Raw genomic sequence first — 25,635 nt, forward strand, 5'->3', positions numbered from 1 at the left:
CGTTTCGATCAGTTTATGTGAGCGTCTTCATTACGATATATTAACACGGTGTAACAGTAATAAGTATCTGAATTGCTTTCCAAGCTTTGCAAAATCCCCACCTCATATTTTTAAAATTCGTGACACCACGCATGTGTGTGCAAGCTCACGTGATAAACAGCTTGTTCACGTGACGAACTTCCTCCCAATGAAACCACACGCCACCTAATGTCCTTCATAAAATTTAAAAAAATTTAAAATAAAAACAGATTCCCTGTCAAGATGTCTGGCTTTTTCAGTCCTTATGACGTAACAAGTGCTGCTGTCAATTCATTTGGGTTGACCCAACGTTAGCTCAGTGATTCAACGCAACCCTCAAATTTATTTCTTCGAAATAGAAAAAAGGTTGGTCGTTGGTCGGACCCCCCCCCCGTCCCCACCTGTCCAAAGGATCATCTGAATTGCTAAAACTTCATCTAGTTGACAAAGCTTCCTGTATGCCGTTTAGCTTAAACCTTTAGACATCATCCCCAAATCCTTTGTTTCTAATTAATGTGGTCGCAGACTGTGAGTTTTAGTTGGTTTGAAAACTTTGCATGGTAAAAAGAATGTTTTACAAAATCAAGAACAAAAAAAAAACCAATAGACCACAACATTGAGATAGGCACAAGCTTTGTAAAATGCATCTAACTTTCTCTTTTGATGACGACTAGAGCACACAGTGATCGAAACGTCGAGTAAAAAGTTAATAACACAAAACCAAATAAAACCATCTATATAGCGCCCTTACGTTATAATGCTGTATCGAAGCTTTGTAAAATACATGTAACTTTCTCTTCCGATGACGACTAGAGCATACAGTGGCTGAAACGTCGAGTAATAAGACATCAGTACAATACAAAGCATATAATATATAGCACTCTGACAAAGCTTTGTCACAGCGCTTAACAAACAGACCACATAACTCGGAACCAACATATCTCGGGTAAATTGTGCTTGTTTACTATCAGCATTCATGGCACAACATAATCGCCTTCATTACTAAATCGCTTGCTGAATTTAACCATGGGGGGGAGGGTTATTTTATGTGAGGGGGGGGGGGTGCCAAAATGAAGGCCCAACCCCAGGCATGTACGTCTTCACCATTCTATGCTCCCATGGCAGCTGTGTTTTTATGTTCGTATAGTGCTCTGGTCCGGATATTTCTTCTGATGCGAACAGTTTTCTGGTTGAGCCAGTCAGTGGATTGACAGATGAGGACATGTGGAGGTCGGGAGCTCCCAGCCCCCCCCCCCCCCCCACCCTCCCCCCTAGACCCGAGCTGGGAAAACCACAGCTTAGGTCTACAACAATCGCGCAATACAATAATCAATATTAATAGAGTTTCAATAATTTGGCAGTTCATATCTTCAATCGGTGTTTGAGAAGAGGTTTCGCATGTTGACAACTTTCATACAAACTTTGACGTACATGAAATCATAAGCATTGCGTGTTTCGTTTCATCCTGATTGCTCGGACGCCAATTGTTTCAGACATTGGTTTTAGGGTAAAAGTATATTCTTGAATTCTTTTTTGGTCTAAATTCAATTTAGATTCAGTTGCAACGATCTTCCCGTAAACATGTGTTATTTTAAGTTAAAAAAAACTAAAACTTAATTATTAATTGTACTAACCAGTGGTAAATCATGACAACCAGTGCCTCCCATCAGGAACCGAAGCAGATCGTTTTCAAAACATTTTTGTTTTTAATTGGCCAAACATTATCACAAGCTTTCTCTCACTAAGTCTTGTAAACTCTTGGATTTATTGACTACTCAATAAACATGGAAATACATGGTCTAAATCGTGTTATATTTCAACCCCATTTCGATTACTTTTATCACAACGAAACTTGTCATAAATCAACACGAAATCAACCAAATCGTGCTTTCGTAATCATCTTTTCTATGAGACATATCTTTGACTCACTCACCAATCAGTTGATGTCAGACGTGAAAGGAACCAAAACTACCTTCCGCACAGTTAAAAACCAGGACAGTTCTTTTCGGGGCTGAGTAGACTCCCGAGTTCCAAAAACCTACTCTGCGGTAGTAAAGAATTGTCTCGCGAATTCCGCAAAATCTACCCGCAGAAGTATAATATACAGCAAGACAGGTTCTCAAAAGAACATAATCTACCAAGCAAGTAGATTAAACCACAAACCAAATATACATAGAACAAGAACTAAACCTAAAATCGTCATCGAAGACACTTACCTAAAACAAGAAAAGAAAACGAAGTTGATTCCAAGAGACTTTGATAAACACTCCTTATCCAATCCAGAGATAAACTATTGCTCCTCAAGATTCCGAATCAGCAAAGTACTGGAACAAAGAGGAGGCAACACTGCTAAGATGCGACGACCAAGAGCAACTTTCAACCAATGATGATCAAGAACGAAGTTGTAGAGCAATAAGCTCAATACGGTCTTGGGACTAGGAACCACTGAGTGCGTGCCAGCCCAGCGTCTTGAAGTCCGCCACAATGCTTTGGGTGTCACTAGCCTTCAGGATAACCCTCTCTTAACGTTCTCGAAAATTATACTGAGTTTCCCTCCAAACCTTAGAGATACAGGAAATCCCGCGTATCCCTAAGTGGTTATCGTAAGACAGAAGTCCGTGCCGATCATCACCGACGTTACGTACAGGGGAGGGACCCGAAGTACACCTTCACGTGTCCATGATTGGGGGGGGGGGTGCTCTTAATTCTCTTATTTCACTCTTTAGGAACTAGGGGGTAACCTCTGCATTCACGCACCCCTTATTGTTTCTAGGAGGGTAGCGTGGGCTAAATGGTTCACACCCATGGCCCAATACAGACAGCAGCATGTGTTGTTGTCAGTGTTCATAAAGTGCAAGTTGGGGTGACGGGTAGCTGAGAAACCCACCCCCGGATGCTGGCAATAAAATGCCGGGCTTGTGAACTCTTGTGACACGCAATGTAACAGGTACTCTGGTGATTTGGACAATCTTTCTAATTTACATGAATTTAGTTCCAATGGTATGGTGTATCGAGCACTAGAAGCAAATGTACTTCCCGAACATTGGTAATCAGACGTCACCCATTAAGGAGTGTATGATGACTCAGAAGAAACAACCACAACAAGAAAACCTTACTCAGTCATAAACTATTTCCAAAACGTAGTGGATACAATTTAAGTGTTAAGTAGTTCTCCGTTATGCAATAACCATTTTAGAGAAGTTTTCGGTGAGAAGTAAGGGGTGGGGGAAAAGTAAAGCGGAAATTCTGGATTTGCTAGAACACCCGAATCGTTAAAGAAAACCTCAATTCAGAAATTTAATGATTGGCTACAATACCCATCCTTGAAGAAAACACGAACAAAACCTCTGAGTTTTTCTTTTTACTTGAGAATCTACTCTTCATGTCTTTTTAAAAGTCTGATAATGGAATGTGACTCCAAAAGGTTTACGCAAAACCACCATAGACAAAAGGACTCCAACAAATGTAAAAGAAAACCTCAATATTAAGAAATGAAATTATTGGCTACAAAATTCCCATCTTCAAAGACAACAAGAACACGATTTCTTTTTAGCTTGAACATGGACTCTTCTTGTCTTTTTAAAAGTCTAGTAATGCAAAGTGACAGAAGCCGAGGATAAATGGTGCAGAGTCATGCTACAACGAGCTTTGACAAGAAGCGACAGTGAGCGATCCTGACAGCTCCCTCTAATTCCAAAGTTCCCCAAAGTGTCTGATAAGCTCTCAAAAAAATATCCACAATTATAAGATGGGAGAGGGTAAGAAGGGGGGGGGTTCTAGATAACTGAAGAGAGATTTAGAGATAGCGAGAATTCATTATTGGTTTGTTCTCTACTTGTTAATAAAAACGGTTGGGTGAGAAGGTGCGTCATTGGATTTTTGACGTCTTCGCGTGGGTTACTTAGTGGAGTTAATGAGTAGGGTTTGTTTGATTAATCCCGCGTGATCTTGGGGGATTTAGAGAGAATCACACCCAAGGGCATGTTGGAAAGTGGAATTCTTCAATTCGTCGCAATACTCTGTGAAAAAAACTCATGTGGTGTGTATAATGTAAAGGGAAACGGGTGGACTGCATTGTTTTCAAGCATCTGAATAATATACTTTTTTGTTTAGTAATTTTTTTACTGAATTATAATTTTGTTTTAAGAAAATGGTTTAACATTTCTCTCCCTTTTTATCGCAGTAATGCCAGCAATATATTACAATTGAATATACTTCCCAACCAAAATATGGAGAAGTTTACTGAGTGCCTAGAAATGTTTACTCCTAGAAGTTGACCATATCACAGAAGAACAAGAGGGTCATGTCAAATGTCAATATGAATGTACAATGACTTAGTTTGATATTGTACATTGGACATTCACGTAGGTGTGTACAGTGAGTGTCTACCTTATGCATCGATATTGGATATTGTTCATTCACGTAGGTGTGTACAGTGAATGTCTACCTTATGCATCGATATTGGATATTGTTCATTCACGTAGGTTTGTACAGTGAATGTCTTCTTTATACATCATTATTGGATATTGGACATTTACGAAGGTTTGTATCAGTGCAAGTCTACCTTGTACATCGATATTTGTACTGCAATTAGTAAACGTTCGGATTCCTACTTGGGCCGATCATCTTCGTCTTTTTTAGGAGTAATCAAAGAGACACATAAGTTAGTTTGATGTTGGGCATTGGACACTCACATAGTGTTGTACATGTACATGTCCAATCAGTACATTATTGTTGGACTGCAATTAGTACATGATTCCTACTTGGGCCGATCATCTTCGCTTCTTCAATGAGTAATCAAAATGACACATCATTTCTGTTCGGATATCCTGCATGCTTTCGGATCTCAACTTCGTGGCGTCAGACCAATTACGGTCGAACCCAACCCAATTGGGCGGGAATCATTGGCTTGAACGAGAACACCCCGCTAACAAAATACACAAATTAAAAAAGGCGGTCGAAACTCCTGCGATCAATATAAAATATATTGATTTTGTATTATGAAGATTGAGTATTAATACATTGATACTAAATCAAATTTGACCCGGAGTGTACAGATAATTAAATGTTTACTTCTCTTGTCAGTAATGGTTAGAGTTTATTGAGTCATTTACATTTTCTGATGACGGATGGCCAAGCGAATAAATAAGAAAAGGGAAAACATGTTGGCAATCATTTGTCAAAATACAGTATCATGGCTTTGTGTGTGACTCTAATAATTATTAAACAAACCAGTGAAAGCATGTCACGAGAAAAAAGTGAATATTAATTTTTGAAGGGACTGGCAAATGTTTCTTGAGTTCCAATTTTCTTAAGATAAGTTTAGGTATCGCGCTTAAGGTAGGCGCACACTAAAGCTAATTGTCAAAGACCAGTATAATTTTATGTGCCTTCAGTAATGGAATAAGAAACAAGTATTATGTCTAAGCTCAAGGCAGACATCAAGTTTGAACAAAAGTGAAAACCATATCATTTTTCAGACTTCGTGTTTTGGACTCGCAAGATCACACAAATTTTACTCTACTGATTTCTTATAAGTAAAGGCATTTCAGGCAAACTTTAAATCAAAACAAATTTTCCATCACGGCCATTTTGTTACGCCAGGCGGCAATGAGCAAATCTGAATAATATTATTGTGACTTTTATGTTGTGCACACCCTTTAAATTCAAGTTAATTTATAAATTAAACAAATCAACCATACCTAACGATTGCATTTCCTGATTACCACCGAATTCATTTCATGTTTTCAAAGAGAATGAATTAAAAACAGAAGCAGAAACCGGAACAGGGGAATACGTGTAAGACATGACAGGGGGAAATTTGCGGGTTGTTCATTAAAATTCCCAAATGAAATACATCCCCTTTGCTTTATTTGTTCAATGTGTGAGTTGTGCCACAGGGCACGGTGCTTCAGCTCCCCGTTGGCTATTCAGGAAGTTCTGGTAAACGAACAGTTACATCGTAATAGAACGACAATTGGCCTAAATGGGTTATGTTGAAGTTCCGGGGCAGCAACACTACATCACGGCAGAGCCACCTTTTTAGTAATTATCACGATACTAGTGCAGTGAACCTTCAATGCGACCATGGACTTTGCTTATGCAACCAAGTTCTGACATAACCGTGACTTTGCGAATTGGAAATAACTACCCCACGTGAAAGGAGTTCTTACCCAATAAAACTATCGCACCTAAAGATCACGGAGGGCATTCTACTGCCATTAAAAATAATAATTGGCAATTTCTCGTACTTGGGTTTACAATTCGAGAAATTATAAGTGCCTATTTTCATTTCGAAGTGTTCCGGTCTCGAATTAAGAGAACTTCGGGAGGGGTTTTGAGGGTGGGGGACGGAATTTAGATCAACGTCCCTCGGGGATGTACACCCATGGAAGGACCGAATCAAGTTGTACAATTGTAGATTTTAATTAAATTGTACAATTGTATCATCGCCTTGGTTTAATTTGTTTTGATACTAGGCATGAACTTTGCTTTCTTTAACTTAATCAGATTTACGCTATTTTGCCCGCAAATCTTCTTGAACTGAAAAAAAAGTGGTGAGGATTGCCAAAGTCATCAACGGTTCTATTTTTAACCAGGGAAAAATTTAAGGCAATATACAAATGGATCATGTGACCCAAGAAAAGAGCAATGAGAGCCCGCTAAGATGGTGGGATTTAATCTGATTGGTTAAGACGCTCAGCCGATTAACACTGCGGGTTCGTCGCATAATTTGCGATAATTGTTCTTTTGTCAGCTCAAAGGGTTTTCTGTGTTGCAATTTTGTGGGGAAATTCTTATCCACTTTCGGGAGGGATGGGTTGGTTCTTAAAATAACAAGTAAAGTCCACTTCTTAAGCCGTAGAAGTTGCTTGACAATTACTCCAAGGGAATGTGTGTTTGACTCACAGAGCGCTCTATTTAAGTCTTCGAGCCTTCGTTTGTAAAAGGGCTTTACATTTTAAATATGAAGATCATTGACTCATCGAATTGATTTGAGTATCGAGTCAATATCGACTACCTAGTGATTGATAAAGGTAACCATCTATAGTATTTTGAACTATTGGGTTGATTTGAATATCAACTCAAAATCGACTACCTGTTGACTGAAAGAGGTAATTGATAAATCGTGCTTTGAGTTATTGATATTTGTTTTATTTAAAAGGATCATGTTGAACATGAAGTAAATTAACACCCAGATAGGGGGTCTCCTTTATGCTTCACCTCGCCGTGAATTCGACCCTGACCCAATCTGAACTCATCGCTCCTCCACCGAAAAAAACATTATACCAAAAGAACTAAGCAAACACCCTTCCGTATCTATCAGCCTATGGAGGCCAAAGATTTCTCCGGTGTTAAGTCGCCCGGGGTGCGGCCTCCCCTCACGGGGCCAACGCGCCGATGCGCCCCCTGACTCTCGAAGAAAGATGTCCTCATTCCCCCCATGCTGTCCGGAAGCTAGAACTCCTTCTGTGTCTGAAATCAGACCCTTTTCTTTTTCCTTCTAATATTTTGTCCCCGTCCTCCATAAGCCCAGCGGGGAAAGTCGATGACGGACGGGGGTAGAATTCTAAAGAGGTAGTGGGATCATTGGTTTCCGACGGGGGTCAACCGGCTTGCAGGGCCCGGTGGGACTACCCAGTCTGAACCCGGTGAAACTTAACAGTTCCACGGAGTTCCAACAAAACGGGTGTGAGATGAGGCTCGCCGTGGTGGGGGGATTTTACGGGTGAGCTCGCTACGAATGCTAGACAAATTTGTCCTAATCCACTGGCTCATTGTAACATCACCGCTGACATGTGTACAATTTTTAAGGGCTAGAGCGGCTAGCCAAGGGATTTGGGACGGCAACATTGTTCCTTTGACAGAGTTGGTTGTACAAATTGGACGTAAACACGTTTTTAGTTTCACCCCAGTATATGGTGCGAATAAATCGGTTTAGCAGACGGATTCTAGCCAAGTAAACTACAAGCAGGCTAGTAGGGTCAATATAGGGCTGATAGTGGATGGGAATTACCTTTGATACTACAAGCTTGTAAGTTTTTGGCAAACAGTCAGCTTATATCATGGCTAAAGGGCCATCATCACAGATTTGTGCTTGTCAAAAGGACAAACTCTCATTTATCGCCACTCTAGACACGCATTTTCAATACCATTATAGAGACGAAATTGATTTTTGAAACTGCATATAAAAACATTGAAACTTTAGACTACTTTTGAGAAACATTATGCCAAGTCCAACTGCATTTTTGATATTCTGCAAACTGCAGTTTTTATGACTTTTTTTGATGGGTTAACCATCTTTATAAACGGTGTCTGAATGCGATTTGGTAACTCACACTGTAAGGGGAAACATAACTCTATTTGCTGACAGAGAAAGACTGAAAGGTTTTGTTGCCTGAGGCAAGTTTTACGCGAAGCGGAATTCGTGGTATGAGAAGGGTTACGGTTCACGAGAAACCAGTCCAGCAACAGTTTGGTGGCACAGTGACACGAGAGGGCGGTGCAGTAGCGCCAGTTTACACGAAAACAACCTACAATAGTCTGGTTAAGTTATTACAAACCTGCATGTGGACAATAAAACTAGTTTTAATATTGAACGCATGTTCACAAAGTATTTCTTGCTGCAGAATGTTGGTCTTAATGGATGGGTGCAACAGTCGAGTTGGTCATGACCAACTCGACAACTGACATTGATTGTACATTGGCCAATGGTCACTACAACCATAGCATACAGCTGTAATACTTGCTGCATAACACTGGTCTTATGGATGGGTGCAACTGGTCGAGTTGGTCGTGGCCAACTCGACCTCGGACATTGATTGTATATTTTCCTATGTATAGCGACTACTGCTAGGCGCACACAAGGCAACATACATTACACTTTTGGTGACAAACCACGTGACCATAATATCGTATCACAGTAAACCCCTTGGCAAGATAAAAAAAAGTCTTGATTACTTCTGCTCAAATAAATTGTAATCATTTCACATTGTCACAAACAAATCATAACTAAGAAAAACCTTACCTTACTGACGTTTGTCTTGCAAAGTTATCCCTAAGTTCAAAAGATAGAGAACCAAATCCAAAACATCCGAAGTTGGACTGAACAATTCAAAATCTGGCTTGACGTTCAGAATGTCCGGAGTCTATGTCCAAATTGCACACGCATTCACAAGTCACTCAAAGCTAACACCAGGGAAGGGGAAAGAGTAGCTGGCTAGCTCGGCCGTCTAAAGCTGTCTGTGAACGGTACAGCAGAGTCCTCCAGGTGCGCCTCTCACATCACCGTCAAGTGTCACACTCAAACGCCGTAAAGCAGCGGGCGGCATTTTCACAGTGACAACTGGCTATGGTGTGATTGCGTGACAAGATCGACAACCTAAACTGCGGAATAGAAGAAAAAAAAACAAGAAGACAAAACCAACTTCCGTTTAGTTTTTTTTCTTTTTCAAATAGTCTCTGAGATGATAAAGTAGGGCTTGTCACTACTTGATAGATGTATTTAAGTACCCACTGCTTCAAACAGTGGGGTTGCTGCCACTTTTATTTTGGCTGTTTCGACAACTCTTGTATGTAAGAAAGCAAAGGTGGGCCTCATTTGTTTCCGATCGGTATTTAAATCACATGATATGTTGTTTGGAAACTTGTATTGGTGTCACGTCATGAATTCATCGATCACTTCCTTTTGGCGTAAAGTATTCATTTTGCCCGGACACGCATACCAACATTGTGTTACATATTTTGACTTTAAACTTTGAATTGTATGGTTGACATGGGTCTTGATGTAGGCCTACTCGTCGTTCGAGGGCAGTTGTTACACTTTTGTATTTCCCATGGCAATCCATTTCATGTATCATAACACATAAGTAAAATATAAAAGGGTTCATAATTAAATATAAAGAAATGAATAGATTGATGTTAAAACAAACCCACAAACAAAACTGATGAAAAAACCCACAAACACACGCAGCTCTGTGTTGAAGTCAATCCGTGGGCATCCCTTTGTTCTGTATAATGAAACAACGTATTCTTCATGTGTGGACGAGTGGAAGTTCACATAGTGTTTCAAGTCCAAATAATAATGTGGAACTCTTTTGTTTTCAGGTGCCAATTCGTATTACGAAAGCTTTAAAACACAAACAAGCAAAAAAAAAAATAATAATTATAAGTTGCATTATTATAAATGTGCATCTGGATTTTTTTTATAATATTTGTTTTTAATTATTACTATTTAGCAGTATTTTGAACTTTAATCATGTGGAATTGATGTAGTGTTGTTTGTTAGTTGTAGTTGCTGTTGGATGAATGAAACTGAGATACCTCGAATCAAGAAAGAAAAAAACCATTTATTTATTGATTACTGTTTTAATAGCAATAATTGGTCTCTAATTAATGTGGAAAATGATGTATAAATGTTTATTTCTTGTTAAATAAATAAATACAAGCTTCAACAAAAATTACACTTAAAAAGTACAAGAGCATAGTACGTCTGAGTAACATTCGTGTATCTTCAAAACCTCCTCTTCCCACGCCTTCGGAGTTCAGCTCAACCAGCCCTCACCTGCTTCTCCCTTCCATCGTCTCGATCCGTTGGCACCAAGCGATCTCTTGACAGCAGCCCCGCTCTAAATCACTCCGTGATCGGTGGAGGTTACAAGTAAGGGGCACAGCAACCGTCACGCAATGTACCACAGGATTTTCTTGCGTAAACCGCGGCTGTATAACTTAATTTTGTAACTTTTTTTTCTCTTATAAATTTCCCCTCTCTCCAAAGACCAATCGCAAAGGATTAAGGACTTTAAGGTAGCCAACAATGGATGATTTGGTCCGAGAAGGAAACACTTGGCAAAAGTACTTTCAACTTTAACGTCTGGAGAAGAAAAAACGGGAACCGATGCAGAGTTAAGACTTTCAATTACATGTGGTATTTATCCTAAATCTGAGCAAGTTATTTTGGCTAATTTCAATCCATCGTCGAAACAAAGACACAGATTTCAATTATCACTGGTCATGTTGTGGAAGGTTTGGCAAAAACAAAACACTCTCCCAAATACTCTCCCAAACTCGGAACATTTTGTTATTTCGGATGCTTTATTTTCTACCATGGTTTCTTACTTTGCACGATAAATTTCCAGATTTAAAAATTTTGCCAGACTAATGGGTTGTGATATTTTGTGATTGAAATTTAGATGACATAATATTCCATTAAAACCAGAAACTAACAAGAAACAAAAATAAAGCTTTGAGGACCGTGAGAGAGATCAAATAAACTGAAACCCGAAAGAAAGAAAGAAAAAAAGAAAAACTAATAAACAATGTTAATAAAATATAAATAAATAACAACATATTTAACTAAATCAACTTTCGTGAAATTGAGTAAATAAACAAAATTTATGTATCACAAGGTAAAACAAACAAACAAACACACAAACAAACAAACTAAAAACTGAAGCCATGAGTTAGCAGGAAAAGTTTTACAAAATTCCTAAAAAGACAGATTTCCAGAAATAATTATTTTAAGAACTGACATAATTCCAGACTCTCCGTAAATATCATATTTTTGTTTGTCCTTTCGATGGCTTAGAAGTCAACTTTAAGACCGGGGTAGAAAACTTACACTCACTCAACAACATCGAAGGTAATGCCAGCTTTACAAAATCCAAAATGTCAAACCTAAATATACGATTGCTTGCTCAATCGCCAACATGTTCCAACCATTTGCTTTGATTTCTTGTTCCCCTTCTTTGTATGTATTTGTGGTTTCACAGACACAGTTGAAATGTAAGAAAAATAGTACTGCGAACTTTCTTTCTCGCGACTACCCACATGTCATAACTCAAACTGATGTCAGATTTCTCGTAACGGGGCGATATGTCACAGACTGTGAAGACTTTCTTTTGTAGACTTCCTACACAAACGCTGTTCGACTTCATGTTAATTAAATCGCCTTCCTGTAAACTTGTCACCAACTTCGGATGTTTTTTGTCACAAATATTAGTTTTCCTTCTTTTCTAGACGGGGACAGAAACTGGTGTGACTCTCGACACGAAAGTCGGCTTCAATCAATTCCACACATTTAAGACAGTGGACACTATTGGTAATTGTCAAAGACCAGTCTTCTCACTTGGTGTATCTCAATATGTGCATAAAATAACAAACCTGTGAAAATTTGAGCTCAATCGGTCGTCGAAGTTGCGAGATAAAAAATGAAAGACAAAACACCCTTGTCACACGAAGTTGTGTGCTTTCAGATGCTTGATTTCTAGACATCAAAATCTAAATATATTATAAGGTCTCGAAATCAAATTCGTAGAAAATTACTTCTTTCTCGAAAACTACGTTACTTCAGAGAGCGAGCCATTTCTCACAGTGTTTTATACTATCAACCTCTCCCCATTACTCGCTACCAAATAAGGGTTTATGCTAATAAATATTTTGAGTAATCACTGCCTTTAATGTTACTCAAGACTGAGATTTCTTCGATGAGTTCGAGAACTTTTATTTTATACAAAATTGTCAAGTGACAAGTTGCGTATTTCTTGTCAATTATCGTTTTTCATGTTTGGGTTCAGTTGTCTAAATGTCCGTCAATTGTTGTTTCCTGTCCAATACTGTTGTATTCATCAATTATTTTTTTTTTTTATTTAATTACTAGTTGTTTAGTTATTTATATATGTTGTTAATTTTAGCTATAAATTGTTATTTAGTTAAATATTTAGTTAAACATATATTTAGTTAGATAGTTTTCACTATCTAACTATCTAACCAATTAAAATTGGTTATTTAGTTATTAAATTATTTAGTCAAGTTAATTATTTATTTAGTTATTAAATTATTTAGTCAAGTTAATTATTTATTTAGTTATTAAATTATTTAGTCAAGTTAATTGTGTATTTATTTATTTATTTATTTAGTTAGTTATTTAGCTATTTTATGTATTTAAGTTTAAGAGCACCATACATAATTTCAACTTTCTTCATTCTGTAGTCATTATCAAACTCCATATTGTTTTAGTTAATTACAGAGAGTCGCGTTGCCAAATGACACAACGTTCACCCCAAATAAACATCCACATCCATCACCGAAGTCCAAGAAATTCGCCCAAGGTGCTCCACCAACTCCGCCACCGTTCAAAACAACAGCTACGACCCGCTAAACCTTGAACCTCGTCTCGGTAAAAAAAAAACAGCAACCAACAGCAGACGCTCCTCGTGGGCTGGTATGTCATCGCCACAGAGAACCCACCAATGACGTCACGACACCCCCCCCCCCCAGTCACTAACTGGTAACCCACATGGTATGTCTTGTTGATTAATGCATCCGACCCTTCTCCAAATCATACGAGGAGGGAACCACAAGCACGCCAGGTGAACAACAAAAAGAACTGACAAGGTCACCAGCACTTTTTTCCTGGTATTTTTCAACATCTGAGGTAAAACAAAATGCCATCAATTATAGTAAGGTGTACTTTTTGGACGTCCCGTCACACAATGATTAATTATATAGGGTTTTACGCAGGCAGCACCATTCCATCCAGCACTGCGTTAAAGCAAGGACTCGCAATCGGTCAATAACATATTTATTGGAGCGTTTTCTGTAATGACATCACTCACTGCAGTTACCACCTCGGCAAGGCTACATTAAAGGCACTGGACACTATTAGTAATTACTCAAAATAATTGTTAGCTTACAAACTTACTTGGTAGCGAGCAATAGTGAGCTGTTGATAGTATAAAACATTGTGAGAAACGGCTCCCTCTGAAGTAACGTAGTTTTTGAAAAAGAGGTAATTTTTCACTCAAATATTAAAAGACTTTAGGCCTGAAGCCCTTTTTAGGCAGATGAGAGCACACAAGTTTGTGCAGCATGGGTGTTCTTCTTTCAATAATAATTCTCTTTCATCTTAATGACCAATTAAGTAAAAATTTTCACATATTTTTTATTTAATGCATAGTTTGGATACACCAAGTGAGAACACTGGTCTTTGACAATTACCAAAGATGTCAAGTGCCTTTAAAGAAGTGTGGAAACTTTCCAGAGTGATTGACCGGTCGAAAGGGTCTTTTGATTGGAGGATATTGATTATGTAACAGCTGAAGTGGGCGTGGGTTATAATTGATTGACAATGACGTCAACAGACAGCTGATGTCAAGTCGTAAACAACTTTTTCTGTTTCTCATTTTGAAACGAACTCACTCAGAAATTTGAGTTAACACACAGAAGAAAGAGAAAATCGAAGTTTTCGCAAACTGCTTACCAATCAAAATGACCTTAAAATGCAAACAGTAAAATGCAAACAGTAAATGGACTGATGTTTCAACCAAGCGTCTTTCTAAAAGGATAGTTGGACAAAGAAAGACAAACAAAAACATGCTACAAGAAACAAACACTTGTTTAGTTAAACTATTAATGAAGAACATTTGTTTATTTTTGTTCCAATGCTATAAATGCTCTAATTCTAAAAGGTCGAGTCCCTTTTTTAGACTTTAGTGAAGACATAACACAGTCGAGGTCTACGCGGAAACTACGGCTTGGGGAACAATTCTCAAGGGGGCCGTCAATGGATCTTGGTACATGCCACGGAGCAAGTTCAAGCTGGCTTTCTAGCCTCGGGTGTTGTTTGCTGGAACTACGGGGGGAAAGTGCACCGTGTAAAGTGACGGGTCGCCCTCGCCAGGGATGTGTGTTGAAACACAAGGATAGATGTTCATCGGAAAGTGACATTGTGGGAGACAAGACAATGTGGTATGGGTGCAAGTTTCGCTTTTTGTTCCATGACTTTCACTTCTATGGACTTCGGTTCACATCCAGTCTCATGCAATAACCCTGCAGGCGGTGGGTGGGGTTTTCAGTTTCTACCAATGGCTATTTTTCAACCCAACCCCACACTCCAACAATAACAAGAACACACAAAAATGAATGAGAAAATAAGAACAAGAACAATTGTAAGAACAATACAAGAAAAAAGACCAAGAAAAATAACAGGAACAATAATTGAGAAGAGAGCAAGAACTCAGTGAAAACTGATTTGGGATAACAACCCAAATTAACTGCCACCTACTCCTAGGGTTGAAACTGGGTTCCCCGTCACAGTCCATGATGATGCAGGCATAGTTTTCAAAGTGCCTTGCTCCAGGGCACAAGTGTCATGACCAAGAATCGAACCCCCACTCTGCGGCTGACATCACCAGAGCTGGGGTCTGGTGAACTAGACCACTCAACCACGACAAGCTACAATCAAAGGACTTTAAAAGGACCATGCTGTCTTGTCTATAGGACCTGCCGTCGATTTCACAAAACTTTTCCAAACTTAGGATTAATCCTAGGACTTTAAGACGAGATAAACGCTAGGACGCACTGGACCCATCCTATAACTAGTCATAACTCAAGATGGGGACTAATTCTAGCGTCAAATCGACTGCTCTACCCACGGGGCCCAGATTGTGTAAATTCTAGGAGACTCTAAACTTTACTTTTGTCATGTAACAAAGTTCAATTTCTGCTTAGTAATGGTACTCGTGCTTTGACCTCAAGCTGCTGAAGGAAGGAGCTGGGGACGAAGCTGGAGAGGGGGGCCTCGACTGAAGAAGGGTGAGTTTCTATTCCTGTTTCAAAATTAACTTCTACCGACAGTCCAAGTTTCTCCATGACGCACATTCCCCCCAGGTCCCCGTTCCTATTAGGAACTCCCAGCCTGTTGTAAAACGCTCACTCGCATCGAGACATCTGGCTTGACAGTTCCCGGATGCTAGCGTGTTATGGTTTTTCCCGCGCGCCCAGATGAGTTTTGACGGGAAAGTGATACGAGAGAACAGGCTGCGCGGGAAAAGAGTGTAAAGGTTTGAGCGGTGAGGAGATGGGTTTGGACAGAAACAAGGTTTGGGGTTCGTCTGCTCCGCTCTGATGACCTTTCGCGGCTGTGTATAGTCGGTCTCATCACTTGGATTCCATGTGATGTTCTTCGAAGCAAGAACAAGAATTATTTAAGACGTAGAACAATCCATCTCGAGTAAGTCATGGAACCAAGAAACAAATGTCTAACCTTAGGGAGTTTAGAGAGACTAAAACGAATGTAAACATCACAGTTTTTCCGTAAAGTTTGTAGAAAGTTGGTCTCGTCACGAAGATTCCATGTGATATTCTTCGAATGCGGAACAAGACTTCTTTAAGAATTTAAGTCCAAGACGTCTCAACATGTAACCTTCCAGAGCTCATGGAACCAAAAAACAAATGTCCAGCCTTCTTGGAAGTTTGGAGGGACCAAAAACGTATGTTAACATCACAGCATTTCTGTAAAGTTGGTAGACAAGTAAATTCTCAATAACTCAGTTATAAATTGGCAGATAAACCTCATGCGGTGTTAAGGTTTCTCAATTTTGCAAAGTTCTGCCAAGCCCCAAACCGCTCATTTCCCGACAAATAATTTTACATGACATCATGAGGTGCCAGTTAATGCCTGTCCCGATCCCATGGTTTATCGGCTCAGCTCCTTGTTTGAGCTAAGCTCCTTGGTCAAGCTATCTTTTAATATAAATTCAAATCTCCTTACAACACAAAGTTTATCTCGATTGGCCAACAAAGCATTAACTTCGAACCAAACGGATGCAAATTGACGGGTCTTTACGCAAAGGCGCCCGGTGGCCATTTTGAATCTTATAAACTTGCAACATAAAAAACTTCGGTTACTTCATGCTTGATGACGTCACAAGTATCGAATTTATTTGTTCGCTTGCCACAGTACTAGTCGGCCAATTTGTTCTATTCATTTAGGCATTTGCAACCCATGAGGTTGTACCATAAACCATCGAAAGAAAGCATCAGTACGCTGACGTCGCAGTGTGACGTCACTAATGGTACAATTGAGCGGTTTTGGTGCAATAATAGTATTACATAGCATAGATATTTCAAACCACAATGTACTTTTGAACATGATTCAAATACAATAAACAAGTATGACCAATCAAATGAAATGAGGAGAGCCAAATGTTGACTATACCAACAGCATGGATTATTTGACTATCACCAGCCGCCAATTTCAAGAAACTTTACGCAGCTGCATTAATCACTCTTTTGCGCAACATTTATTGCGTAAGTTTTGCACCATTTCCACAATAAATATTGCACAAGTGGAATTTCGCAGTTGCGTAAAGTTTCGTAAAATGGGCCGCTGAATTTTGTTTATGTTTACAAACTCAAAATAAAGCAAACAAAGATTGAAAAAACAATGTTTTTATACTTGACTAGTTAAGATGTTTTTAAATCTATTTTGGTGGTTGGGGTGTTGGGCTTAAACATCCCCCTAATAAAACCACTGTAAGCCGATGACTCTACAGTGGTGAGGTGGCTTTTCGATCGCTAATTTTAAACAAAATTATTCATGCCTAGGTGTTAAGAAGTTGCCAAATGGGTTTAGGTTTTGTAAAGACCGGGGCTTTCCGTGTTTGCGGTGCGCAGTTTCTTCCCAGGTGCTGTGCGGGGTCTGTGACTCGTTTGAAGGCCCAACCCATCGGATGAGTTACGCTGAGGTCATAAAAAAATAGACTAATGATGTTCACGCAATGAGTGGTTTAAAGGTGTTTTACTTTCAGAAATTGTGGAAACGAGGCTGAAACGACAACTCAAAGTAGTCTGGCCCCTCTTCTTGTGACAATGATCACTGAAATGATTTTTACTGCACACGGGGAACACGACCAAGATGGCAGGAGCATTTCCAAGGAGAAAGCTCAAAGGTGGTTGGTTGAATTGCTCCTCGCTGCACCAATCAGCATCCCTGAGTCAAAACTTGCAGAAATTTGCAAGAGGTTCGAATCCCACCCGAGTAAAATGCCTGTGATTTGTTTTCACAGAGCTCGGGAAAGTACTGAGTATACAGTGCTAACACACATCGGTGTTAAATGGGTAAAACCAAAATATTTGAAAAAGAGAGAGAGACAAAGACGATAATAAACAACATCAAAAACAACTCTGTTGTAAAGGATGCTTTTTGCTTAACCTCGTTCTCTATTTGCAGACCTTCTCTCAGCTGCTAAGCCCCGATCTCTCTCCCAATCATCGCCCCAATAGCCCTCCCAATCCCCAAGAAGTACTAACGGAAGCTACATGCCATCGTTGATCAAACCTTAGCGGTAAAATCCGAGACGTTCGGACAAGTGCAAGGGGCAGGGCCCGGGCGGGGACCGACGGGGGGCTAAACGGGAATCACACGGGCTAGACAGTGCGATGGTTTAGAGGAGTTTCCGGAGCAAGAATCACAGGGTTGTTAAAAAGGAAAGGAAAGACTGCTACAGATAGTGATTCAGTAGGTAATCCATGAAGGGTTTTGGCTACTAATGGTGAGGGGGTATAAATGGAGGGGTAATTTCTTTCAACAGTTTCAGATTGATAGTTTTTTGGGGAGGGGAGGGGGTAATGGGGATGTGTCACTGATGAGTGTACTTTGGGGTAATGGTTTGGAGGGTAATTTGGCAAGTGTTTAGGAATGATACTGAGGCAATTACAAATTGACTTGTGATTAATGGGTATTACTTCGACATGGCGCGATTGGCACGCGCAGCATGCTGAGTTTCAGTACTTTTGTATTCATAGACGGAGTGGAGCAATTAAGGGTCTGTTTTTGAATCCAGGACGGGACATTTGATGTCTAGTCTCGATGATGTATTTGAATTGAAAAGGGCGGGGACTTGTTGTACACTTTATCCTTGAACTGTCTAAAACAGTCGGTTTGTAAGGTTAATTGTTTTTGAGAAGGGTGTAGAAGGGGGATTGGTTTAAGCCAATCATGCTATGGATGTATATTTTTAAAAGCAATTAAATAAGACCAATAAAACGTAAGCTATAATGTTTCAAGCCTGGATAAAATAAACGCCCTCTCCAGTTTGGAGTTCATAACTTAATGGACTCGCGAAAAATTATGGCTTCGAGAAAATTATGCAAAATTGTACCGTGTCAAAATAAATTAAAATTATATTATATATTATTCTTTTTTTCCTGTAAGAGCACACCTTTAAATGGGATGCCAAGAGAGGAAGTCATGTGATAACTCGCAATGGACATTATTACCAATGCACAACACCCCAACTGTTGTTCTTTATTTATAAAAGTACTAGACCTGCGTCTAGCACAAGGGAGGAAGTCGAAGTCATTCTGGACAAATTGGACTTACACTACATGCCATCAGTCATTAAATGATGAGACTGCAACAGTTGGGACACCTTACCACAACGGCAGCTGTGAAATTAACCTGACAGTATGGATATCTGTGAATCATATCCGAATCATCTTTTTAGAACTGTCCATTTCCCCATACTGTTTATTGTTGTTTTGTTTTTCATTTCTTGAAGTTCACGGACGTTTATATCCACTCATGGGTTCGATGTCACCAAAGGCAGTGGACACTATTGGTAATTACTCAAAAATATTATTGCCATAACACCTCACTTGGTGACGAGTAATGGGGAGAGGTTGGCAGTATAAATCATTGTGAGAAACGGCTCCCTCTGAAGTGCCATAGTTTTTGAAAAAGAAGTAATTTTCCACGAATTTGATTTCGAGACCTCAGATTTAGAATTTGAGGTCTCGAAATCAAGCATCTGAAAGCACGTGCAATTGTGTTTTATTCTTTCATTGTTATCTCGCAACTTCGACGACCAATTGAGCTCAAATGTTCACAGGTTCGTTATTTTATGCATGAGTTGAGATACACCAAGTGAAAAGACTGGTCTTTGACAATTACCAAAAGTGTCCAGTGTCTTTAAGATTACCCTAAAGATGATTTGGCAAAATCAACATAGTGATTAGTATTTCTGACATCACACTTTGTTCAGCAATTACGATTGATACAAATATTATTCAGATCAATCTAAGGTCTCTGTGGAATCGGTGTCTGGTGCGACAAATCCGCGAATTTGTTCGTTAATTGCGAAAACCATCAAAACTGTACTCGGGTGTGAACACCGAAAACGAGTACCGACTACCTAGCACTCAACACTGGAGCATTAAGTACCACTGACTCGCAAATAGCTCATATTTTTGCTTCCCCACAAACATTAAAAAAAAAAAAAAAAATCGAGGACTGCAACAATGTACAAGATCATACGAATGAAAACAACCTGACTATCATCCCGTCAGTGACGTTGTGACTTCAAACATAACTGGAACTCAGTAGACAGTGAAATCATAACATTTTCACATAATCAACAACAACATTTTTAAGGTTCCTCGTTCCTGAATATGTCACAAGAAGGAACAATCAAGCAAGCAAACAAACATCAAACAAATAGACGCTGCTCTAGCCTGACATTCAACTTTGGATGCGACCATTTTGGTTTCTTCAGCGCCTACAAGAGATATATAACAAACATTCGAACGAAACGGACAAATCAACAACCCCCCAAAAAACTAAGTATCGCCAGACACTTTCAGCTAATCCGAACTGCATCGAACCATCCAGACAGACTTATTAACAGCTTTCAAACAGACCTCATTCCTTAAACTGATCACAAGTTATTTTCCAGTAAATCGAGGATTACAACCAAACCGAGCGGTAAACCACTCAAGGGAAACACTCACTTCATCTTCACTATTTTCACTCACTCTGCAGTGAAACGTGTGAGAACTTACAATTACTGACATGAACTGTATGTTGGATTATGACTCTATGATCCGCTTCCCCTGGTACATCCAATAAGCAAGAAATGGATTAAGTTGATCCTAGCTCTTAAGCTCTCACTAATCCCCTATGTTGTAATTGAAGTAATTAAAAGTGTTCATTATCCGCAGAGTTGTTCGGTGAGGGCGGGCTTTGTGACAGGATCTCGCTGGTTTTCGGTTTCTGCAATGGTTTCTGTAGGCGAGTTGTTTTGTTACCAGTGGGCTCAGGACTAAGCTGAAGGGGTTTGTTTTCCGAATAATCATAAGGTGATACCATGGGTTCAACTGGCAAGGTAGTGCTATAGTTTGTGCAAGTTGCCCTCTGAATAGGTCTCGTTATGTCAGTTCTTCCCGTGGAATAAACACAGGTTTATCTTAAAGCTCCATATATCCTACATGCCGAGTGGAAATACCCTCTCTTAAATTCCATTAAAATTCAACTCCTACATTTGCCAACAACCTCCCCGCGACTCATTCCCAAAATGACCAGGATGTTTTTCCTGTTATCCCCGGCTCTGGGTAAGTTACTCTGAGCTCATCTCGATGAAGCCGGGGCAGATGTATTTCTTGGACGGCGAAGATTACGAGATGAATTTGGCTTCGATTGTGGACTTAGGACTATATTGTAATAAAGCGGGCTCGCGGTGCTACGGTGTCCCCGAACGGCCATGATCAGTTACAGTCTAAGAAGACAGAATGACATTTCAACACGTCAATAAACAAAAGGCTTTGAGTTGTACTCATTTAAAGGACTTAGACGAGGCAGGGGATGCCTCGGAATAGTCTGGTTTCTTAGCAAATAAAAGTGATATCCTCAAATAGGGAAACAGAAATAGTTTTTGTAAAGGGTTAGCTGTGAAGGTCTTTTTAAACGTTTGTATCACAACTTATCAAATTTAATGCTGAAACATTGGCGTTAGCCTTTGTCCTGTGTATTCATGGGCACCCTATAGTGCGAAACCATACTAGTCCAGAAGTGTTTATCCCAGTAGGCGATCAAACTGACTTTATAAAGTAACAATTAGCTCCTGTCGAACATGAGCTAAAAGTATCACCGAATGATTGTGCACTTCAAATACACATAGTATTGGTGTTCATGTTCACAGCTGACATAGAGCGCGTGTACAGCAGCGCTTGGCCTTTGCTTAAGAGAGTTGCAACAACTTGGGATTAGAAGCTTACAGTCCCACTAAAAACTTATGGACGTAAAAGGGTGCCAGACTAGACTGCACAATATATGCAGTGTTACCGCAAACCTAACCTAATGGACGTAAAAGGGTGCCAGACTAGACTGCACAATATATGCAGTGTTACCGCAAACCTAACCTAATTACACTCCTATCAAGCACAGTTTCAAATCCTACTTTAACAGGAATAAATAGCAGACAAACTTCCAAAGCTGACAGTCATTTCTAGGCCTCCATACCTTTCCGTCTAACCGCCCTGGGCTTGGGAAGTCGTTGCCGATATGTAATGTAACCTAGCATCACATGAAGACTCAAGCAAGAACCTGTTATTAGTGTTTGGCCGGGATTGGGTCCCTTTAGCCCCGGGGATGCAGACCCAGCTGCTCGCTGCTGAACAATCCCCTCAGTCTTCACCCAACCAATGTCTTACTTTCTAGTATTGTGTTTCTTACTCCGAATCTTATTTTTTCCTCCTCAGTAACTGTTGGTCGCCGCAATGGCTGTTTGCTATTCTTCACAGCAGCTGTGTATTTGAGCAATTGCAGAAACATGCTACCAAGAAAAAAAATCACCTTTTTCGTTTATTTTACTCCTTTTCAGAGAGGGGCAGAAAAAAAATCAGACGTAGAAAAACAATGTCAAAGGGCGAGGATGGAAAGTACAAGGGGCCGGTTTGTCTAAATGTTGGTAGAGAGATCTATGTTTGTTCTACGGCTTCATTCTGGTTTTCAACACCGTGGAGATGTGGAAGGGGGGTACTGGAAAATACCGGGGCTGCTGGTGAAATGGCGAGTGTAGACTGTGGGTGAATCGGAGGTTATTTCAGAGTGTCATCGGCGCGGTGTGTGGTACTCGACGACCGGTTGGGACAAGATGGAAAAGGGAAATTGGCAGAAGGGGTATTTTTCTAAAACCTGGGGTGAAATAAAGGCTGGAAAGAGGCCTTGACTTCCGGACAACACGTTGGAAACCTTTGTGTGTGTTCTGTTAAGCCAGCTAAGATAAGGGAAATGAATTCAGTTTGAAGTTAAAAATATGGTGTGGAATGATTATCAGTTTGTCTTGTTACTCATATGAAACACTATCAACTGTCTTTTTTGATAAGCTATACTAACTTCTAAAACAAATATCTCTCAACGTCAATGACAAGTAAGAAGAACTCGTATTAGAATTCCCATGAGACTTTAAAGCCTTTAGACCCTTTCGGAACAGAAAACAAATTAAAAGTTCACAGATTTACAAATAACTTACAGGGTTTACAGAAGGTAATGGTGAAAGACTTCTCTTGAAATATTATTCCATGAAATGCTTTACTTTTTTAGAAAAGATTAAAACAATATAAATTCTCGGTATCGAGAATTACGGATTCATTTTAAACACATGTCATGACACGGCGAAGCGTGCGGAAACAAGGGTGGGCTTTACGGTATTTTCTCCCGATGACAAATTGAGCTTAAATTTTCACAGGTTTGTTATTTGTTGCATAAGTTGTTATTACACGAAGTGTGGGCCTTAGACAATACTGTTTATCGAAAGTGTCCAAAGGCTTTAGAACTAAAATTTGCTCAACCACAAAGAGCTACTACGCCCCGAAAGATTACTAACACTACGTGAATATGACTGTTATATACCTGACTACTAACACTCATAGTTTCCTACACAATGCAAAGCTTCAAAATCAGTTCCTTTTTGATTAAACAATTGCCGTATTTTGTCGTACGTAAATTGTTAAAGACTGGGTAGTGTAATAAGCAATTTCACTCAATCATGCTCTTAGAAATTTGAGCTTGAATAAAGATAAAATATCTTAATTTAAAACAAATGGTATTAATAGTAAAAATTAACTCACATAAAACACATGAATTTGTGCTCGGTTTGACCGAAAGAGATATTTACAACTGGAATAGTGTCAAGTGCCCAGACAGTACAACATTAAATAGTTGCGCAACAACTAGCCCTGGTGGCCTTACACTTTCGTATTGTACTACAGTGACGTCCTGGACATCAGGGTCCATTTCTGGGGCGGAAAATGTTTACAGCTTCATAACTCAAATCTTACCTCCAAGAAAGCACCAATTTCAACAGATTCACATTCTATGGCAGCATATATTTTTCTGCGGTGGGTTTTGATCGTCATATATTCTTCACAAATCCGTCATTTTCATGAAATAATGCAGCTCCTAACGTTAAGGAATTCCCATTTGTGTTCGTACTCTCACAGTCTGCCGTGTGTACGCAAAACGCACGACGCGCAAATTTTGAATTGTGTTGTTAACGCTGTGCAGTCAAGATACGGTGACCAAGAATTCATGCGTCTAAGCTTGCATCGTGCGTCTTGCACGCGAATGTATACGCGTACGCACGACAACAGACAACACTGTGAGAAAACGATCGAAACGGGATTTTTTTAACGTTGGAAGCTGCATTATTTCACGAAAATGACGAATTTGTGAGGAAAATATGAGGACCAAAACCCACCGCAGAAAAATGTATGCCGCCATGGAATGTGAATCTGTTGAAATTAGTGGCTTGTTGCAGGTAAGATTTAAGTTATGAAGCTGTGAAATTTTTCCGCCCCAGAAACTGGCCTCAATAGTTAGGACTCTGTTCTTGTGACGTGTACAGAGAAAGAGTCCTATATAGGGCTACGCAACAACCTGCTTTTGACCAGACGCCATAATGTCGTCGTGTTCCCTGTGTTGCATGCTAGTACATTATAAAACTGATTATCATCCTCCATATTAGGTACCAGACCACTGCCTGTACGGGCAGTTCTCATAAGGTGTGTCAGTTTGTTTTAGTTTTTTTGACCGTTGTTTAGTTATAATATTTCAGAGAAAGACTCTTGCGTACAGATAGTTTTGCTAAACAGTTGTTTCGTACATAAAACCCCAAAACCATCTTATATGGACCAGATTTGCTATTGTCGGGAAAAATATTAATGAAACAAAACACTCTGCTTAGAGGAGGGACAAAACACCAGGAACCGATCTCAAAAAGCTGTTGAAAGCACAAAACATATTGCATTTGGCAAGATAAAAATGTGCTAAGCAAATTGTTGTGTTTAATTCCTATGTTTACATAGGAATTAAGTTAATGTATGTGTACTCTTGCCGGCACAGATTTTGATTTGATGGCAAGCAGGTCGCTTAGCGCGTCCCTGTGAAATTTGAACCAATTGAAATCAACCAAATCCAGCAACGGTAAATATTAAACCCTACTAAACAATCTTCTTTCATGGGGGGGGGGGATCATGATATAGCTCATGCGATGCTTTATAGTGACAAAACATATTCCAGTTCAGGCTAAGGGCCCCATGAAGAGTTTGTACGGGGAAAATTGACGAGCTACCCATTTGGAAAGTTTACCGATAAGCTGCACGGAGCTGAGATCATGTAGCGGGGATTTACAAAAGGCCGGCCCGGTCCTTTGCGCGGATTTCACGGTAGGGTTGAAGTGACGACAGCATGAACCACGGACTCTTCACCTTGAACTTCTGGAAGCTGTGCTGGAAAATATGGATTGGTTTTGGAGTGTTGGGTTGTAATGCTTGATAAGTGATAGGGGCTAGGCGCAGAGGGAGCGTGATGAGCTGGGAATGTGATGGGGGGAAGACGGTGATAGTCCCCGCTTGATGGATCAGAGAAAAGACCTTTTTGTTACTTACTGGATTGGTTTATCGAGGGAGTTGTTGGTAATACTCATGTTGTAGGAGATGAGTTTTAAATCCTTCAGCTGAGTGCACATTTAATAAACAACTGTATAATTGGTTTATGGA

At 39.7% G+C, this 25,635-nt stretch overlaps 1 protein-coding gene across 2 annotated transcripts in view; it reads right to left on the reverse strand.

The window, feature by feature from the left end:
* LOC117303813 (pituitary homeobox x-like) overlaps positions 1-25,635 on the reverse strand; it is a 64,811-nt gene that overhangs the window by 29,403 nt on the left and 9,773 nt on the right. The window contains exon 3 of one of the 2 annotated variants that reach the window (XM_033788179.1): positions 9,047-9,405. The gene's annotated coding sequence lies outside the window, so the exon portion shown is untranslated. Of the gene's footprint in view, positions 1-2,234; positions 2,511-9,046; positions 9,406-25,635 lie in introns of those variants that run through there. The other variant, XM_033788180.1, reaches the window with a different exon arrangement.

This window comes from Asterias rubens, chromosome 20 (genome assembly GCF_902459465.1).
Source record: "Asterias rubens chromosome 20, eAstRub1.3, whole genome shotgun sequence".
Classification (NCBI taxonomy): domain Eukaryota; kingdom Metazoa; phylum Echinodermata; class Asteroidea; order Forcipulatida; family Asteriidae; genus Asterias; species Asterias rubens.